Source organism: Balaenoptera acutorostrata, chromosome 3, assembly GCF_949987535.1.
Source record: "Balaenoptera acutorostrata chromosome 3, mBalAcu1.1, whole genome shotgun sequence".
Lineage (NCBI taxonomy): Eukaryota > Metazoa > Chordata > Mammalia > Artiodactyla > Balaenopteridae > Balaenoptera > Balaenoptera acutorostrata.
The window spans coordinates 92661875-92681382 of record NC_080066.1 but is presented as its reverse complement, the minus strand read 5'-3'; the positions used below and the strand labels follow the sequence as shown (position 1 = coordinate 92681382).

The window sequence follows — 19508 nt, the reverse complement described above, 5'->3', positions numbered from 1 at the left end:
AAATTAGAACACTCCCTAACACCATACACAAAAATAAACTCAAAATGGATTCGAGACCTAAATGTAAGACCGGACACTATAAAACTCTTAGAGGAAAACATAGGAAGAACACTTTGACATAAATCACAGCAAGATCTTTTTTGATCCACCTCCTGAAGTAATGGAAATAAAAACAAAAATAAACAAATGGGACCTAATGAAACTTCAAAGCTTTTGCACAGCAAAGGAAACCATAAACAAGACGAAAGGACAACCCTCAGAATGGGAGAAAATATTTGCAAACGAATCAACGGACAAAGGATTAATCTCCAAAATATATAAACAGCTCATGCAGCTCAATATGAAAAAAACAAACAACTCAATCCAAAAATGGTCAGAAGACCTAAATAGACATTTCTCCAAAGAAGACATATAGATGGCCAAGAAGCACATGAAAAGTTGCTAACATCACTAATTATTAGAGAAATGCAAATCAAAACTACAATGAGGTGTCACCTCACACCAGTTAGAATGGGCATCATCAGAAAATCTACAAACAACAAATGCTGGAGAGGGTGTGGAGAAAAGGGAACCCTCTTGCACTGTTGGTGGGAATGTAAATTGATACAGCCACTATGGAGAACAGTATGGAGGTTCCTTAAAAAACTAAAAATAGAATTACCATATGACCCAGCAATCCCACTACTGGACATATACCCTGAGAAAACCATAATTCAAAAAGACCCATGCACCCCAATGTTTGTTGCAGCACTATTTACAATAGCCAGGTCATGGAAGCAACCTAAATGCCCACTGACAGACGAATGGATAAAGAAGATGTGGTACATATATACAATGGAATATTACTCAGCCATAAAAAGGAACGAAACTGGGTCATTTGTAGAGACGTGGATAGATGTAGAGACTGTCATACAGAGTGAAGTAAGTCAGAAAGGGAAAAACAAATATTGTATATTAACACATATATGTGGAACCTAGAAAAATGGTACAGATGAACCAGTTTGCAGGGCAGAAATTGAGATACAGATATAGAGAACAAAAGTATGGACACCAAGTGGGGGAAGCGGTGGGGGGGGGTGGTGTGTTGAATGGGCGATTGGTATTGACATGTATACACTGATGTGTATAAAATTGATGACTAATAAGGACCTGCTGTATAAAAAAATAAATAAAATAAAATTCAAAAAGAAAAAAAAAAAAGAATGGGCTTCCAGGAGAAACCAATAAGGGCATGGGGGATGAAGGATAGGGAATGGTAAGAAGCCAAATGAGGGTGTGATTTCAGAAGTCCTACACTCAACCTATGCCCATGGGATTTCAGAATAAAGGAATAGACATCAGAGTTTGTCCTGCCTTGAAACAAAGGACCTGGGCTTTGGTACTCCACATCAGCCTGGCTTTGGCTATAGGCTGCCAGGAGGGTGAAGTGGGGTGAAACATAGAACTCCCAGGTACTTTCAGCTCACTCCAGTGCCTGAGGGTAATTTGCAGGACTAGGGGTAATGTGCAGGTGCAGCTGATAGCAGCAAAATATGAAAAAGCTGGGGATGGGCTCATAGACCATGGGTGGGGCTTCACTTTGGTACTGTGAGTTTTCTGTTAACTTCCTCTACTGGGCCCACAACACATGTAATCCCAAACTTCCAATAAAGTTCAAAGTTTCTAAGCAGCTGGCATTAAAGTGTGAACCCCAATTTGAGTTGAAATCCTAATTCCACAGAAGGAATGGGAAAAGTCATATTACTGTTTAAGTTTGAATCCTAACCCCATAAAAGAAATTGGAAAAGTCATTATTACTGTCTTGACTCTTTGTCGCCATATCCATAAAACGGAAGAATCATCCCTACATCAGAAAGTTTACTCATTTATTTGATCAATCATTCATTCAATGAATATGGAGTGTGTACTCTGAGATTCTGTTCAAGGGTTATTCTGAGAAGCGGATGGTGATAAGAAGAGCTCTGTAAAATGTAAAGCTCTAGGCAACTGCTTTTATTTCCAGTGGTTATTTATTTTCACAGCCCACTAGAAAAGATAAAATTACCTAAAACCAGAGCAAGGAGATACAAGGGAAAACTTCTTGGTACTGAGCTCGTATAACCAGGGTTTTCAAAGAGAGAGAGGAAGAGAGAGAGAGAGAGGAGGGAGAGGGGGAGAAGGAGAGGGAGAGAGGGAGAGAGGGAGAGAGGGAGAGAGGGAGAGAGGGAGGGAGGGAGGGAGAGAGGGAGAGAGGGAGAGAGGGAGAGAGGGAGAGAGAGAGAGAGAGAGAGAGAGAGAGAGAGAGGGAGGGAGGGAGAGAGAGAGAGAGAGAGGGAGGGAGGGAGGGAGGGAGGGAGGGAGGGAGGGAGGGAGAGAGGGAGAGAGGGAGAGAGGGAGAGAGGGAGAGAGAGAGAGAGAGAGAGAGAGAGAGAGAGAGGGAGGGAGGGAGGGAGGGAGGGAGGGAGGGAGGGAGGGAGGGAGGGAGGGAGAGAGAGAGAGAGAGAGAGAGAGAGAGAGAGAGAGAGAGAGAGAGAGAGAGAGAGAGAGAGAGAGAGAGAGAGAGAGAGAGAGAGAGAGAGAGAGAGAGAGAGAGAGAGAGAGAGAGAGAGAGAGAGAGAGAGAGAGAGAGACTCACACACTAGGGACGGGAAAGTCCCCTTTTCTAACCTGGAACAGCGCTTTCTGCCCAGAGACTTGTGACGAGCTACCACGGGCTCGAATGTTGATTGGGCAGTTGAGAAACTAAACTAGCGGGTTGAAAGGAGAGAAAACCCCAGCGTTTTCTGCCATCGGGTGGGTGGGAATAAGCGCCGCGACTGCTGCTCCGTGACCTTGGCTCTGTTCTTCACTGGGCGCTGCCGCCAGCCTGGGCGCGTTCACCGTGAGTACCCGCTCCCGCGCCGCCCCCTCCCTCGGCTTCTCCTTTTCTTCCCTGGCCTGTGGCTCCTTGGTGCTCTTTCCCGGCCCAGTGTAGTCAGGCGCCAGGTTCGGCTGGTTCAGGCTCGGTCCCGAGCGGACCGACAAGCAGCGGAGGGGCCGGAAAGTGGCAGGCCGCTGGAGCGCAGGCTTCCTGCTCTATTCTCAGTGCATAGCTACCCAGGCAGGACAGGGCGCAACCGGACAAAACACTAGGTCATTGATGAGCTGCTGGCTGCGTGGGTGGAGTCGAGGGTGGTGGGCACTGTTTTGCAGGGCTGCCCGGTGTCACCCCGAGGGTTGTCTTTCCCTGAGTGCAGAGCGTTGGAGGGGCAGGCCGGTCACGAAGGTAGTGATCCGATGAGAGACAGGTGTTTGTGGGGTCTAAGATAAGGACTGACTCAGTAAGTAGGTGGGCGCCATCGGGTGGAGCATTGAGCACTGCACCCTCCTCTGGGCTCCCCCCATTTTCTTCTGGGGCTCCCAGCTTCCAGGGCTTGTGTCTAAATTTAGATATCTCACACTGTTTTGTGAAATATTTCTATGGCATCTTAAAGTATTTGTTTTCGTTAAAGCTTTATTAAGGTATTTGTATTCGTTAAAGCCTCCTCTAGGCTCCCCCCATTTTCTTCTGGGGCTCCCAGGTTCCAGGGCTTGTGTCTAAATTTAGATATCTCACACTGTTTTGTGTAATATTTCTATGGCATCTTTAGGTACTTGTTTTCGTTAAAGCTTTATTGAGGTATAATTCACAAACCATAAAATCCTCCTATTGGGCTTCCCTGGTGGCACAGTGGTTGAGAATCTGCCTGCCAATGCAGGGGACACGGGTTCGAGCCCTGGTCTGGGAAGATCCCACATGCCGCGGAGCGACTAGGCCCGTGAGCCACAATTGCTGAGCCTGCGTGTCTGGAGCCTGTGCTCCGCAACAAGAGAGGCCGCGATAGTGAGAGGCCCGCGCACCGCGACGAAGAGTGGCCCCCGCTCTCCGCAACTGGAGAAAGCCCTCGCACAGAAACGAAGACCCAACATAGCCATAAATAAATAAATAAATAAATTAATTAATTAAAAAAAAAAAAGAAAAGAAAAAAAATCCTATTTACAATGTACTTCAGTGGGTTACAGTATATTCATGGAGTTGTGCAACCATTTTCTCAATATTAGAACATTTTCATCACCCCCAAAAGAAACACTGTACCGATTAGACATCATTCCTCATTTCTCCCCAACCACCCCCAGCCCTAAGGAACCACTAATCTTTTTGTCCCTATGGATTTGCCTATTCTTGATTTATCATATAAGTGGGATCATACAGTATGTGGTCTTCTGTGATTGGCTTCTGTCATTTGATATGATGTTTTCAAAGATCATCCATTATAGCAAGTATTGGCACTTTATTTCTTTTTTTTTATTGCTGAATAATAGTCCATTGTAGGACTATACCACATTCTATTTATTCATTCATCAGTTAATGAGCATTTGGGTTGTTTCCACTTTTTGGCTATTAAAAATAATACTATTACTGGGCTTCCCTGGTGGCGCAGTGGTTAAGAATCCACCTGCCAATGCAGGGGACACGGGTTCGAGCCCTGGTCCGGGAAGATCCCACATGCTGTGGAGCAACTGAGGCTGTGCGCCACAACTAGTGAAGCCTGGTGCCTAGAGCCCGTGCTCCGCAACAAGAGAAGCCACTGCAATGAGAAGCCCGCGCACCGCAACAAAGAGTAGCCCCTGCTCACCACAACTAGAGAAAGCCCGCATGCAGCAATGAAGACCCAACACAGCCAAAAATAATAAATAAATTAAATAAAATTTTTTAAAAAATAAAAATAATACTATTATTGACATTCATGTACAACTTTTCAGTGTGAACAGAAGTTTTCAATTGTCTTGGGTATATACCTAGGAGTGGAATTGCTGGGTCATATAATAACTATATGCTTACCATATAGTTATGTTTACCTTTTGAGGAACTGCCAGACTATTTTCCAGAGGTGCCACACCATTTTACCTTCCCAACAGCAGTATATGAGAGTCCCAATTTTTCTACATCCTTGCCAACACTTATTTTTTCTTCCAGTTTTATTGAGATATAATTGACATACAGCACTGTATAAGTTTAAGGTGTTATATCATGAAACAATTATCACAATAAGTTTAGTGAACATCCGTCATTTCATATGGATACAAAATTAAATAGAAAAAAATTTTTCCTCATGATGAGAACTCTTAGGATTTACTCTCTTAACAATTTTTATATATAACATCCTGCTGTTAATTATATTTATCATGTTGTACATTACATCCCTATACTTATCTTATAACTGTAAATTTGTACCTTTTGACTGCCTTCATTGAATTCCCCCTCCCACAACCCCCTGCCTCTGGTAACCACAAATATGGTCTCTTTTTCTATGAGTTTGTTTTTGAAGTATAATTAACCTACAACACTATATTAGTTCCTGTCATACAATGTAGTGATTTGATATTTCTATACATTTCAAAATAGTCACCATGATTATAATGTCACCATACAAAGATATTACATAGTTATTGACTATATTCTACACACTGTACATTTTATACCCATGGCTTATTTATTTTGCAGCTGGACATTTGTACCTCTTAATCTCCCTCACCTATTTCTTTCCTCCCCCACCACTGCCCCTCTGGCAACCACCTGTTTGTTCTCTGTAATTATAACTCTGTTTCTGTTTTTTTATGTTTGTTCATTTGTTCTGATTTTTAGATTCCACATATAAGTGAAATCAGACAGTATTTGTCTTTCTCTGATTTATTTCACTTAGCACAATACCCTCTAGGTCCATCCATGTTGTCACAAAAGGCAAGATTTCATTCTTTTTTATGGCTGAATAATATTCCATTATATATATATATATAAATATATATATATTTATATTTATATATATATATATTTATATATATATATATATATAATCTGTAATATTTTATGGGAAAACCCAAATGAACTTTTTGGCCAATGCAATATATATACACATACATACCAGAACTTCTTTATCCATTCATCTATTGATGGGCATTTAGGTTGCTTCCATATTTGGCTATTGTAAATAATGCTGCAATGAACACAGGGGTGCATATATCTTTTCTAATTAGTGTTTTTGTTTTCTTTGGATAAATACCCAGGAGTGGAAATGCTGGATCACATGATAGTTCTATTTTTAATTTTTTGAGTAATCTCCATACTGCTTTCCATAGTGGCTGTACCAGTTTACATTCCCACCAACAGTTCACAAGTGTTCCCTTTTCTCTACATCCTCGCCAACACTTGTTATTTGCTGTCTTTTTGATAATGGCCATTCTGATGGGTGAGAGGTGATATCTCATTGTGGTTTTGATTTGCATTTCCCTGATGATTAGTGATGTTGAGCATCTTTTCATATGTCTGTAACCATCTGTATGTCTTCCTTGGAAAAATGCCTGTTTAGACCCTTGGCCCATTTTTTAATCAGGTTGTTTGTTTTTTTGATGTTGTTATATGAGTTCTTTGTATATTGTGGATACTAACCCCTTATTGGATATATCATTTACAAATACCTTCTCCTATTCCGTAGGTGGCCTTTTCATTTTGTTAATAGTTTCCTTCGCTGTGCAAAAGCTTAGATGCAGTCCCATTTGGTTATTTTTGCTTTCATTTCCCTTGCCTGAAGAGACATATCCAAAGAAATATTACTAAGACTGATGTCAGAGAGCTTACTGCCTTTGTTTTCTTCTAGAAGTTTTATTGTTTCAGGTCTTACATTTAAATCTTTAATCCACTTTGAATTTATTTTTGTGTATAGTGTGAGAAAGTAATCCAGTTGGTTTTTTGCATGTAGCTGTCCAGTTTTCCCAACATCATTTACTGAAGAGGCTGTCTTTTCTCCATTGTATATTCTTGCCTCATTTGTCCTAGGTTAATTGCCCATATAAGTGTGTGTTCATTTCTGGCCACTCTGTTCTATTCCATTGATCTATGTGTCTGTTTTTGTGCCAGTACCATACTGTTTTGATGACTGTAGCTTTGTAGTATAGTTTGAAACCAGGGCACGTGATACCTTCAGCTTTGTTCTTCTTTCTCAAGATTATTTTGGCTACTCAGGGTCTATTATGTTTCCATACTAATTTTAGAATTACCAGATTCATTGGTGAGTTCTAGTAGTTTTTTGGTGGTGTCTTTAGGAATTTCTACATATAGTATAAAGTCATCTGCAAACAATGACAGTTTTACTTCTTCCTTTCCAACTTGGATTCCTTTTATTTCTTTTTCTTGTCTGATTGCTATGGTTATAACTTCCAACACTATGTTGAATAAAAGTGGTGAGAGTAGGCATCCTTGTCTTGTTCCTGATCCCAGAAGAAATGCTTTCAGCTTTTCACCATTTAGTATAATGTTAGTTGTGGGCTTGTCATATGTGGCCTTTACTATGTTGAGGTATGTTCCTTCTATACCCACTTCACTGAGAGTTTTTTTCTTTTTTAAACATCTTTACTGGACTATAATTGCTTTACAATGGTGTGTTAGTTTCTGCTTTATAACAAAGTGAATCAGCTATACATATACATATATACTCATATCTCCTCCCTCTTGCGTCTCCTTCCCACCCTCCCTATTCCATCCCTCTAGGTTGTCACAAAGCACCGAGCTGATCTCCCTATGCTATGTGGCTGCTTCCCACTAGCTATCTATTTTACATTTGGTAGTATATATTAGTCCATGCCACTCTCACTGACAGTTTTTAATCATAAGTAAATGTTGAATTTTGTCAAAACCTTTTTTTTTGCATCTATTGAGATGATCATATGATTTTTATTATTCAATTTGTTAATGTGATGTATCACATTGATTGATTTGTGGATATCAAACCATCCTTGCATCTCTGGGATAAATCTCACTTGATCATGATGTATGATCCTTTTAAGGTTTGTTGAATTTGATTTGCTAATATCTTGTTGAGGATTTTTGCATCTATGTTCATCAGGGATGTTGGCCTATAATTTTCTTTTTTCTGATATTTGTTTGGTTTTGGCATCAGAGTGATGCTGGTCTTGTAAAATGAGTTCAGAAGCATTCCTTCCTATGCAGTTTTCTTGGAATCGTTTGAGAAGCACAGGAGGATAGGTGTTAACTCTTCTCTTAATGGTAGAATTCACCTGTGAAGCCATCTGGTCATGGGCTTTTTTTTTTCGTTGGGAGTTTTTTGGTTACTGATTCAATTTCATTACTGGTAAAGTGGTCTGTTTCTTCCTGGTTCAGTCTTGGGAGATTGTACATTTCTAGGATTTTTTCCATTTCTTCTAGGTTGTCCACTTTATTGGCATATAATTGTTCCCAGTAATCTCTTATGATACTTGGTATTTCTGTGGTGTCAGTTGTAACTTCTCCTTTTTCATTTCTGTTTTCATTTATTTGGGCCCTCTCTCTTTTTTTCTTGATGAGTCTGGCTAGAGGTTGATCAATTTTGTTTATCTTTTCAAAGAACCAGCTCTTAGTTTCATTGATCTTTTCTATTTTTTAAGTCCCTATTTCATTTATTTCCACTCTGATCTTTATGATTTCTTTCCTTTCACTAATTTTGAGTTTTGTTTTTCTTTTTCTAGTTCCTATAGGTGTAAGGTTAGGTTGTTTATTTGAGATTTTTCTTGTTTCCTGAGTTAGGCTTGTATCACTATAAACTTCCCTCTTAGAACTGCTTTTACTGCATCCCACAGATTTTTGGATCACGTTTTTGTTTTCATTTGTCTCCAGGTATGTTTTTAATTTCTTCTTTGATTTCTTCAGTGATCCATTGGTTGTTTAGTAGCATACTGTTTAGCCTCCATGTGTTTGTGTTTTGTGTGGTCTTTTTTTTCTTGTAGTTGATTTCTAGTCTCATAGCATTGTGATTGGAAAAGATGCTTGATATGATTTCAGTTTTCTTAAATTTACTGAGACTTGTTTTGTGGCCTTGTTTTGTGACCTATTCTGGAGAATGTTCCATGTGCAACTGAAAAGATGTGTGTTCTGCTTCATTTGCATGGACTGTTCTTTATATATCTATTAAGTGCATTTGTTCTAATGTGTTTCTTAAGGCCAGTGTTTCCTTATTGATTTTCTGTCTAGATGATCTGTCCATTGATGTATGTGGGGTGTTAAAGTCCCCTACTATTATTATGTTACTTTCAATTTCTCCCTTTATGTCTGTTCATATTTGCTTTATGTATTTTGGTGCTTCTGTGTCGGGTGAACACTTGTTATTATCTATCTCTTAAATTATAGTCATCCTAATGGGTGTGAAATGGTATCTAATTATGGCTTTAATTTGCATTTCCCTAATGATGACTAATGATGCATTATTTTTAAATTACAAAATAATTTTTAAAAAGTATTTGCATGCTGAGGTTTTGAGAACTTTGTCTAGGTTACATGTCCCAAAGTCACAGAGCCTACACTCAAACCAAGTCTCTCTATGGCTAATGCTTGAACTCCATCCCTTGTTCCTAGAACAGAATCTAGGATAAAACTCTTTAAAACTTCACTTGCTGCCTCTGTTAGAAAGGGAATCCCGGGCAAGATGAACCTCTGCATAGACTAATTGGTTCATTTCTTATTTGCTATTAGAAACTCAAATTATCAAAGAGCTTTTTAGTCTCTCCATTTTTACTCTGGAAAAAAATAAGTGTTTTCTTGAGATCCTCATACTGGATCATGTATGAAGTACTGACCCTTTCTTAGTGTTTAATGATTTTGTGCTTCTCTTCATGTAAGTGCCCATTGGGCTTCTCCTTCTCCTCACTACCATCAGGACACAGAATGAGGAGGGATGCAAAGTTTAAACTTTGTTTAAATGCACAGTTATCAAAAACTTCTGAGTACACATTTTTCTCTATTTATCTATATATTTTATACTGCTGTCAATCTTATTTTAAGTATTACTAATGCTTAATCTTTGTCTCATTTTTTTTCAGTTAAAAATTCAGATTGAGCTTTCTCATAAGTGGCTCCCAAAAGATTCACCCCACCCCACTGTGGGAACACAGCAGTTGTGGAGATGGAGACAGGAATGGAACCAGAATCAGAGTTCAAATATACCAGAAAATGTGGGCTCTAAATTCTTATGTAAGTCAGAGACTGACTGGCTAAGAGCTGTGGGACATTGAGGACTTCAGCATTCGCTGTAAACTTTGGCACAGGTCACTTATTTCTCTGAATACTGGATCCAAAAAGCACAATGAACACAAGAATGTGCTATGGTACCAGGGTGAATTCTAGACAAGCACGAGAATTCTGTACACCGGGGCAAGGAGGCACAACTCCTGAGGTGATTCTGGAAGTGGAACTGATAGAACTTGGGGAAAGTGATGAAATAATTGACCTCACTTGTGACTCTCTAGAACCTTCAGTGATTGATCTAACTCACCATGACTCTATTGTGATTACTGAAGAAAGGAGGAGGCCAAGGGGAAATACAAGGTCACTCCAAGGCCAAACTGGCAGCTGTGTGGTGAGCAGTGATAAGGAGGGGTTGATGAGGGACAGAGATGTATCTGTAACCAACAGTGCCTACCATAATGCCCTGGAAGAAGAAACTTTAAGTTGCACACTACCTGGTTATAGCTGGTGTCGAATTTGTATGGATGGGTACTTAGAGATTGAACTGAGTAAACGACATATCTACAGAATGTGGCCACATCTTCTGTAGTCAGTGCCTCTGCACTTCCCTTAAATATACTAGAAATTGCCCAGTTTGTTTGAAAAAAATCAGCTGCCATCTGTACCACCGCATCTATATGTGATGTGTGCTGTGTTGCTCAGGACAGACAGACAACCTAGCTAGATTCTTCCATGTCCTTGTGCAGAAACTATGGGTTGTTGGCATTCAGTGCACTGAGTTAAAAATGCCTGATTTTAAAAATTGCTCTCTGAAGTATATAAAATTTTTTAAAATTTCCCACACACAATGAGACTACCTTTTGATTTGTTTTGTTTCACACTGCAGGACTGGACTTGGTTGTCATAGTGTGCCAGAGACTGGTGGTTGTCCTCAAAGCAAATTTTCCTTTCTTTCTCATAACAATCAATTTTTAATTGGCCACAAGTGAGCATTTTGGGTCATGTAAATAAGGGCAACATCCTAGAGATGATGGAACAAGAAGATGGAAGGAACCTGAGAGACTGACAACTTTGCAAACCAGAGCCACCTACAAGTTTGGGCTTTTACTTGAGAGATGAATAAACTTCATTCTTGTTTACGCAACTATTATACTGAGTCTTGTTTAGAGCAATGGGAACTTTATTTTAATTAATGGAGCAGGCAGGGTAATATCTTCCTGGTTTTTCTGAATTTCCTGACTCCACTGGAATAAAAGGAAGTCAGTCCTTTCTGACCACCTCTCCAACCAGCAAGGTGGAGGTAGGTATACAAGCAGGCACCATGTCCTGCTGGGACTCCTGGTGGCCTTTGAAACCAGCCTGAGGAGTCACCTAGACACACTGGAATCTAGAGTTGTGGTTCTGTGCTCTCTGACCTGCCACACCAGAGAGAGGCTCCCTTCACCCTGGGCTTACAGGTGTGCCTGCCTTCCACCATACTGGTCAGCTAATCAACAAGTTGGTCTGTTTCTCTGTGAACAAATACATCACTGCATCACCATCCTAGCTGCTCCTGCAGCCTGACTGGGTCACAGGCTTGAGAAGACCTCATCGTCACCCCCCCCAGACCCCCAACACACAGACACACACATACACACACACACACACTAGCTCTTTTTTCTTTTGAAGAAAATCACAAAGGACTCACAATTCCATCTGTACTTTAGAATTAGAGAGCACATGATTTCTACTGTGCTCTCTCCTTTTCCCTCATAATGAAATGTGCAGTAAAGCTTGTTCCTTACTTTCAATGGTTGTAGCAGTGTTGCTTTCCTCCGCGGAGGCTCAGTTGTGCCAATGGAGCAGTGCCCATCCCAGCATCATGTCTGTTCTACACACTGCATTCTCTGCAATATCTCATACTCCAAACCTCAGTTGCTTGTCTTGGCACAGGATATGCAAGATAAATGGGTATACACCCTTGCGTGGGTTTCTTTGTATGTTCTAAAATGAAATGAGGGGATTTCCCTGGTGGCGCAGTGGTTAAGAATCCACCTGCTAATGCAGGGGACATGGGTTCGATCCCTGGTCTGGGAAGATCCCACATGCTGTGGAGCAACTAAGCCCGTGTGCCACAACTACTGAGCCTCTGCTCTCTAGAGCCCGCAAGCCACAACTGTTAAGCCCGCGTGCCAAAACTACTGAAGCCCATGTGCCTAGAGCCCATGCTCCACAACAAGAGAAGCCACCTCAATGAGAAGCCCGCGCACCGCAATGAAGAGTAGCCCCACTCGCCGCAACTAGAGAAAGCCCGCGAGCAGCAACGAAGACCCAACGCAGCCAAAACTAAATAATAAACTTATTAAAATAAAATAAAATAAAACAAGGAAGAAAAACAACATGAAAATTTTTTTAAAAGAAAGAAGTTCTAAATATTAGATGTAGAACTTCCTGCATTTCAATAGGACATCTTGTGTGTTCCACTTTGGAGACTGTTAATTGCTCTGTCACATAGCACAGTGTATCACAAACTTGGCTAATGATCGAAACACCTGAGGTGCCTATTAAATATACAGATTCTGCTTTTGCATATATTGCCCATGTGATCAGGAAAAAGAGCATACTCTCTCCAGCTTGCCAGCAGCCCTTGACCCTCCCTACTGTGTTCTACCCAGTCCACTACATTTTTACCTTATCTACCAAACTCATGTAGACATTTGAGTTTTTGATCTCTGCTTTAGGGGAAAAAATAGAGGGGATTCTGACTTTTCTGAAAAATTGAGATAAATTTTACAGACAGAAAAATTCACTGATCTTAAGTGTATAATTAGATGAGCAGGGCAAATATGTACATTCACAGGACCAACACCCCAATCAAAATACAGAACAATTCCAGAGCAGTTCTCCTGCGTTTCCTTTTGCTCTCCACCTGGGTGCCCCTTCCCAGTAAAGTCTTTTGCTTTGTCAGGAAAAAAAAAAAAAAAAAAAAATATATATATATATATATATATACACATATACACACACACACACACACACACACACACACATATATATATAAAACAATTCCATCATTCCAAAAAGTTCCCATCTAGTCAATCCCCATCCTCCACAGGCAACCACTTTTTTGATTACTACCAACCACTTTTTTGATTACTATCATCATAGATATGTTTGGGGACACTGACTTTTATTACTTCATTAGCCCAGATCATCTGGGAGGAAAGTTTGATAGGGAAATTTGGAACATAAGCATTAGGCAAGGGTCAAGGGTTTATTTTAGTGGGAGTATGACTTATATCATCTCTCTTAAGAATTGAAGCAAGAAGGTATTAATAATGACACCTGCTATTTATTAAACAATAGCTATTTTCCAGGGGCTTCCCTGGTGGCACAGTGATTAAGAATCTGCCTGCCAATGCAAGGGACACAGGTTCGAGCCCTGGCCAGGGAAGATCCCACATGCCGTGGAGCAACTAAGCTCGTGCTCCACAACTACTGAGCCTGAGCTCTAGAGCCTGCAAGCCACAACTACTGAGCCCACGTGCCACAGCTACTGAAGCCCACAAGCCTAGAGCCTGTGCTCCACAACGAGAAGCCATGACAATGAGAAGCCTGCACACTGCAACGAAGAGTAGCCCCCGCTCACCGCAACTAGAGAAAGCCCGCGCACAGCAACAAAGACCCAACACAGCCAAAAATAAATTAATTAATTAATTAATTTAAAAAAAAAAAGAAAAAATAGCTATTTTCCAGGCACAGTACAAGGTACTTCACACATCACAGGCAGTCAAGGTATACATCTAGGCAACAGCAGGAACCCAACAGGATGTAAGAACAGAAGTTGAAGGCAGCTGCCACGGGCACATTAGTGTGAATAGGTTGGCTGACTATTGTACATGGCTGTGGGAAGAAGTGAGAACTAAAGCTACAAAAGAATATTAAGGCCACATCATGAGTAGAGCATTGTGTGCTGTGTTATGGAGTTCAGATTTTATTCTACAGTTGCTAAGGAACCATTAAAAGCTCTGAAAAAGAGCCTCCAGAGAAGGATTCTTAAGGATTCAGCATGATATCAGTGAGGGTTGAAGATACTGTTTGAAAATTGGGGGGAAAATATGGAGGTAGGATCAGGAAGGAAAGATCCTGGTGTTGATTTTCCTCTCAAAATAGAAGTGAATTTTCTGAAATGTGTAAGAAAAAGGATGAAAGTAACCTTGGTCTGAGGAATGTGGTAATGCACTGGTACTCTCTTGCCCTTGATATTAACAGTTTCATTTTAGCACAGCCAGCAGGGCTGTGCAAGTCTTTTGAGCTATGGCAGCTCTTGGGAGATGGTTGTTGGTCTGAGGTGGCAATGATAGGAATCAAGAGAACAGCTGTGGCGGTTTGGATTTAGCTTTCAGGTACCTTTTTGGAAAAGTGGAAGCTCATTTGACCAGAGTGGAAATGTATTAGAAGAGGTTGGACAATCAAATTTATCCACTTGATGACCAATCTAGCTTTAGAACAAGTTAGCCTCACAGTGAGATAATCTGGCAATTTAAATTTGCTGTTTCCTGATATTCCCTGAAGTTACAGCAGGGAACTAAAGCCAAACTTCTTGAGCTATATAATATGTGAGGATTTCATCAATCACTGATTAAAATCAAGCTGTTCAAGAAAAGGGTTAAAAGAGACAGAGTGGAGAAGTCAGAAGCGTCTTTCAGCAAGGATTGGTCTTTCTATTGTCTGATCCACACTGAATTCATCCCTGCAGCAAATGTTAAGCACACCTGCCAGAAGGAACAAGTTACTCTCTGAGAACCTAAAATTGTTAAGATGGATAAACTTTTAGATCCTTTCCTTAGCTATATCAATTAGATCCCACTGATTTGATATTAAAATCTGCATACTGAGATGACTATCCCAGGGAGTGTTAATAAAGTAGGTTTCAATGATATCATTGGCTCAGTGTCTTGTCTCTAAAACAGTAGTTTCCCTGCAACAAGAGCAGGGAGCAGCAGCGGCACTTGCACAAATGCACAGGCACTCCCAACGGTTCTCTCCTACTGGTTTCCTTATTTATAAGAGCTTTAGACATTTGTTAGTACATAGTATTTTGAAAGTAAAACATGTAGTTTTCTTTTTCCATCTCCAATTTCATAGTTCAGTTTCATGTTATTATGCAGATGGATTTCCGACTGAGAAGATGTTTTTTGTTTCACTATCCAGGGACTATTTACAGACAGCTCTAACATGATAACCCTCCTGTGTGGGGAACATTAATCAGGGCAGCATTGGACATGGGCCCTTCCCTGCCCCCTTAGCTTTCAGCAGGCAAAAAGATCCTACAGGGCATAGTCCTTTCTCCTGTGGAGTGGCATGGAGAAGGCATGTGGCCCCAGGTATGACTCTGCCCGCATCACTGACCCTCTAAAGGGAGGGCAGAGGGGCTGCCAGTGTGGTGTGACAAGACAGAGGTAGCAGTTACCCACAGCACTTGGCTTCCCTGCTGAGATGAGAGCCTTTAGAGAACAAATTTCTCTCTTCCTTTCCTCTGAACAAGGCCAAGTCACAGAAGTAGCAGCTGCTGTATTCTCCAACCAGAAAAGAGAAGATGCAGTGCATTGCTGGGCATGGACCATTCATTAATTCTTTCATTCATCTGCTCATTTGCCTAGTATTTATTAAATTTTGATAGTGTGGTAGACCTATATAGTTAAAAAGATATATAAGACAGTCTCCAAGAAGCTCACAGCTAGTGGGGAAGAGATGTGAAAATAGTTATAATACAATAAAAGAAATAATGCAGTGAAATAAAAGCTATGACAGAAATATCTGCCAGGTGCTGCCGAGGCATAAAAGAGGAAATAACTCTGACTTCTCAGTAGCTTCCTTGGAGTCTAGAAGATGGGAAATTGAACTTTTAATTTACATTCAGCTCCATGGAGTCCTTGAAGATTAATACCTACTTACATTTCTTGTTATATTTCAAGACAAAGTTAATTTGAGGGGGCATTAGTTTTGTAAACTATTTTCTATACCAATGTTAGTACAATAACAATAATAATAGCTATGACCATTTATTGGGTGCTCACTATGTGCCAGGTACTGTTAAGCACTTTACATACATCATCTCATTTAATCCTCACCACAATCCTATGAGGTAAGTATTATTATCTCTATTTTTATTTTATTTTAATTTTTTTATTTTTTGGCCACACCCCGCGGCTTGTGGGATCTTAGTTCCCCGACCAGGGATTGAAGCCATACCCCCTTCAGTGGAAGCATGGAGTCCTAACCACTGGACCACCAGGGAATTCCCTATTATCTCTATTTTATATATGATAAAATTGAGGCTTGGAAAAGAAAAGTAACTTTGGTTTATGACTTTGTTTTTGTTTCCCATCTCCTGGTACCAATTATATGGTAAAACCTGGTATGCAGTTTCTTAAACATCACTGTTCCGCTGCACAAAACTTGGTTTTTAAATAGTGAAATAAAAGCTTGAAGTGCCTTTTTGTGAGATTTGGGACCTCTTGCTACATAGGTTGTGGAATCACAAACTTTGGAGATGGAAGGGGAGTCTTAGGAACTCATATTTTATGGTGGAAGAACTGATGCTCAGAGGAGTTAAACATCTTAACCAAAGTTACTCATTGTTCTGGTGGGAGACAAGGCTTCTCTCTTCTTTTTTTTCTTTTTAAATAAATTTATTTATTAATTTGTTTTTATTTTTGGCTGTATTGGGTCTTTGTTGCTGCTCATGGGCTTTCTCTAGTTGAGGCAAGCGGGGGCTACTCTTTCGTTGCGGTGTGCGGGCTTCTCATTGTCTTGTCTTCTCTTGTTGCAGAGCGCAGGCTCTAGAGCACAGGCTCAGTTGCTCCGCGGCATGTGGGATCTTCCCGGACCAGGGCTCGAACCCGTGTCCCCTGCATTGGCAGCCGGATTCTTAACCACTGCACCACCAGGGAAGCCCAAGGCTTCTCTCTTCTAGCCACTGTTCTTGCCCCAGGGCCAAAGACTCAAGAATGTGCAGACTTCAGGTTTTCATACAATCATCTTTACTAAACATTGTTAAACATTGTAGCCAACAACAAAACATTCAAGATGAAACAAAAAAAAATTTTTTTTTTATTTGGGGTCATCGTTTCTAGGTGATCATCAGCATTTCATAGCCATTTATTTGACAAAGAATTTGATCCAATGAATGCCATGTACTGTCAAGGTAAGCAAGACACAGCACAACCCAGCAGTTGTTCACAACTTAGGGAAGGGGCAGACGTGCAATCAAACAATTAAAATAATTATGTACAAGCATGTACAAAGGTTTAGGGTGCTATAGAAATGTGTAAAGCAATGATTCCCAGCTGGGGGTGGGTCCCACTCCCATATACCCAACAGACGTTTGGCAATGTCTGGAGACAGTTTTGGTTCTCACAACTTGGGGGTGGTGGTGGTGGTGGTGATACTGGTATCTTGCGATCAGAGGCCAGAAATGCTGCTAAACCTCCTAAAGTTCACAGGTCAGCGCCCCAGCAACAAAGACTTAGGCAGCCCAAAATGTCAATAGGGCTGAGGTTGAGAAACTGTGGTAGACAGCCAGCAAAATATTTTCTACAAGGGATGGTTGAGGGGGTTATATCTTGGGGGACTGGTTGTGAAGAGTTTACTGAAGAGATAATGATTGGGGTTAGGGAGGGAAGATCCCCAGAATAAGGAACAACATGTACAAAGCCACAGAAGCATAGCATATTTGGGCAATCCCACACACTGGTGGAAGAGCTGTAGGCATTAAGGCTGGACAGCTAGGCAGGGGCTAGCCATTCAAGAAAATATATTGAGTTAGAGGAATTATTGTAAGAAAAACTGGTTCCATGATGGCTCTGTATAAGTCACTCAGGAGCACTGTCTAGGTATGTACTGCTGTGAGCTAAAACTGCTAAAGAAAGCTGTTTGAAATGAAGCTTTTCTCATCTTGCTTCCTTATGGTCTGGAGTTTTCCAGGCATTTGTTACTTTCTCAGAGTCCAAGCTGTTTCAATGGAATGTGAGCTCTGAGAGGTGGAATAACTACTAAAGTCACTTAGCTGGTGTCTCAATGCTGTGATGAAATCATGAGCAGGGATAAGGTGGTTATTTCTCATGTGTTAGACTTATAGGCAGATGATAATGATTATTTCCTCTTTCGTAGAGTGCCCTAGGACAGAAATGGGGATATGTGACCCTTAAGATTAGACTGCCACCTTGGATCTAAATGAGTTGCCTTCCCCTCCCTCACAAAAAATGGTGGGCAGGTAGGCCATTCCAGTCAGGGTTTCTCTTTCTTTTAAGCTAATGATGATCAAAGCAACTGACAAACTGTCACGGAATCTGCCAGACCTCACTCTGGCCTTCCCCGCCTCCCAGCTCCTGAACTTCCCCTCCTTCCGTCATGCTCTGGGCCCATTCTTAGCAAACTAACAGGTCACAGACTTCTGGTCTGAAACCATCCTAGGCCTGTTGAGCTCTGGTCCAAGTGCCTGCCTCTGTCCCCTGGTGGCCTGATGATAGAGCTTCATGGAGGTGAGTTACCTTTTTCTAACTTAGCTGATTTCCAGAGCATAATGTGGAAAACTGGATCACAGAAGAGGGTATGGATTTTATAGCATGAAAGAAAATTCAGGGAGATAGTTAACTTGTGGCAGCTTATAGCTTCTATACTCTCTCTAGGCCTTGGAATAATTGAGAATTTAGAGAAGAGAGTTTGGTAGGAAAGTGATGAAACCCACCAAACACTTTTGAGAAAAATTAAAATAAATACTATACAAAAATGTACTTTCCTTATTAATATAATCACTTTATTATTTTAGATTGAAAAAATTTATTATGTATAACTTGATTTGCTCATTATACTATCACACTCGGTATTTTATACTTAAAGTGGAGTTGATTGAACATTTTAAATTGAATTCCTTCAATATCTCTTCGGAGTGAAAAGTAAATGCAGTTATATTCTGAATTTAGTGTTTTCTTGATGGTCGTACAGATAAAAGAAAATGTTTATTTACTACAAGAAAGGTAAAAAACCTCACTAAAATTCATCAACAAGAGATTGTGACACTGAGCCCTTAGGTTCTGAGTTATCATTTCCACCAGTTACCATTCTTACAAAGTTTAATTTAATTATATGTATATTAATCATTAAGATCAGGTTCTAATTTCCTCTATCACAGGACCTTTAGATTTGCTCTTATCCTTCTCTGTCCTTAGCTGTTGAAACAAAAAAAGGTATAAGTGTTTTGTTTATAATTTCTAGAGGAAAAAAAAAACCACTATTGCCTATTCCTACTACATTCTTGTTCCTTTAAGGCGAGGTCAGTAAAAATAGACACTTTTCTCTAATAGTAAAAAAAAAAAATCATTTGTGTAATCATGAACTTCCCCTTATTTCAAAATTTCAGGCAGAGGCTGGAAAGGACTGAATTAAATGACTTAAGATCTCTTTCAATTTTGAGTTCTGATAAGTCAAAAAGTTCATTATCTTTCCTTCTTACGTG

The 19508-nt window shown here is 40.4% G+C and overlaps 1 pseudogene; it reads left to right on the top strand.

The window, feature by feature from the left end:
- Positions 1 to 2620: 2620 nt before the first annotated feature.
- Positions 2621 to 11181, top strand: LOC114236255 (E3 ubiquitin-protein ligase RNF4-like; annotated as a pseudogene).
- The last annotated feature ends 8327 nt before the right edge of the window (positions 11182 to 19508 follow it).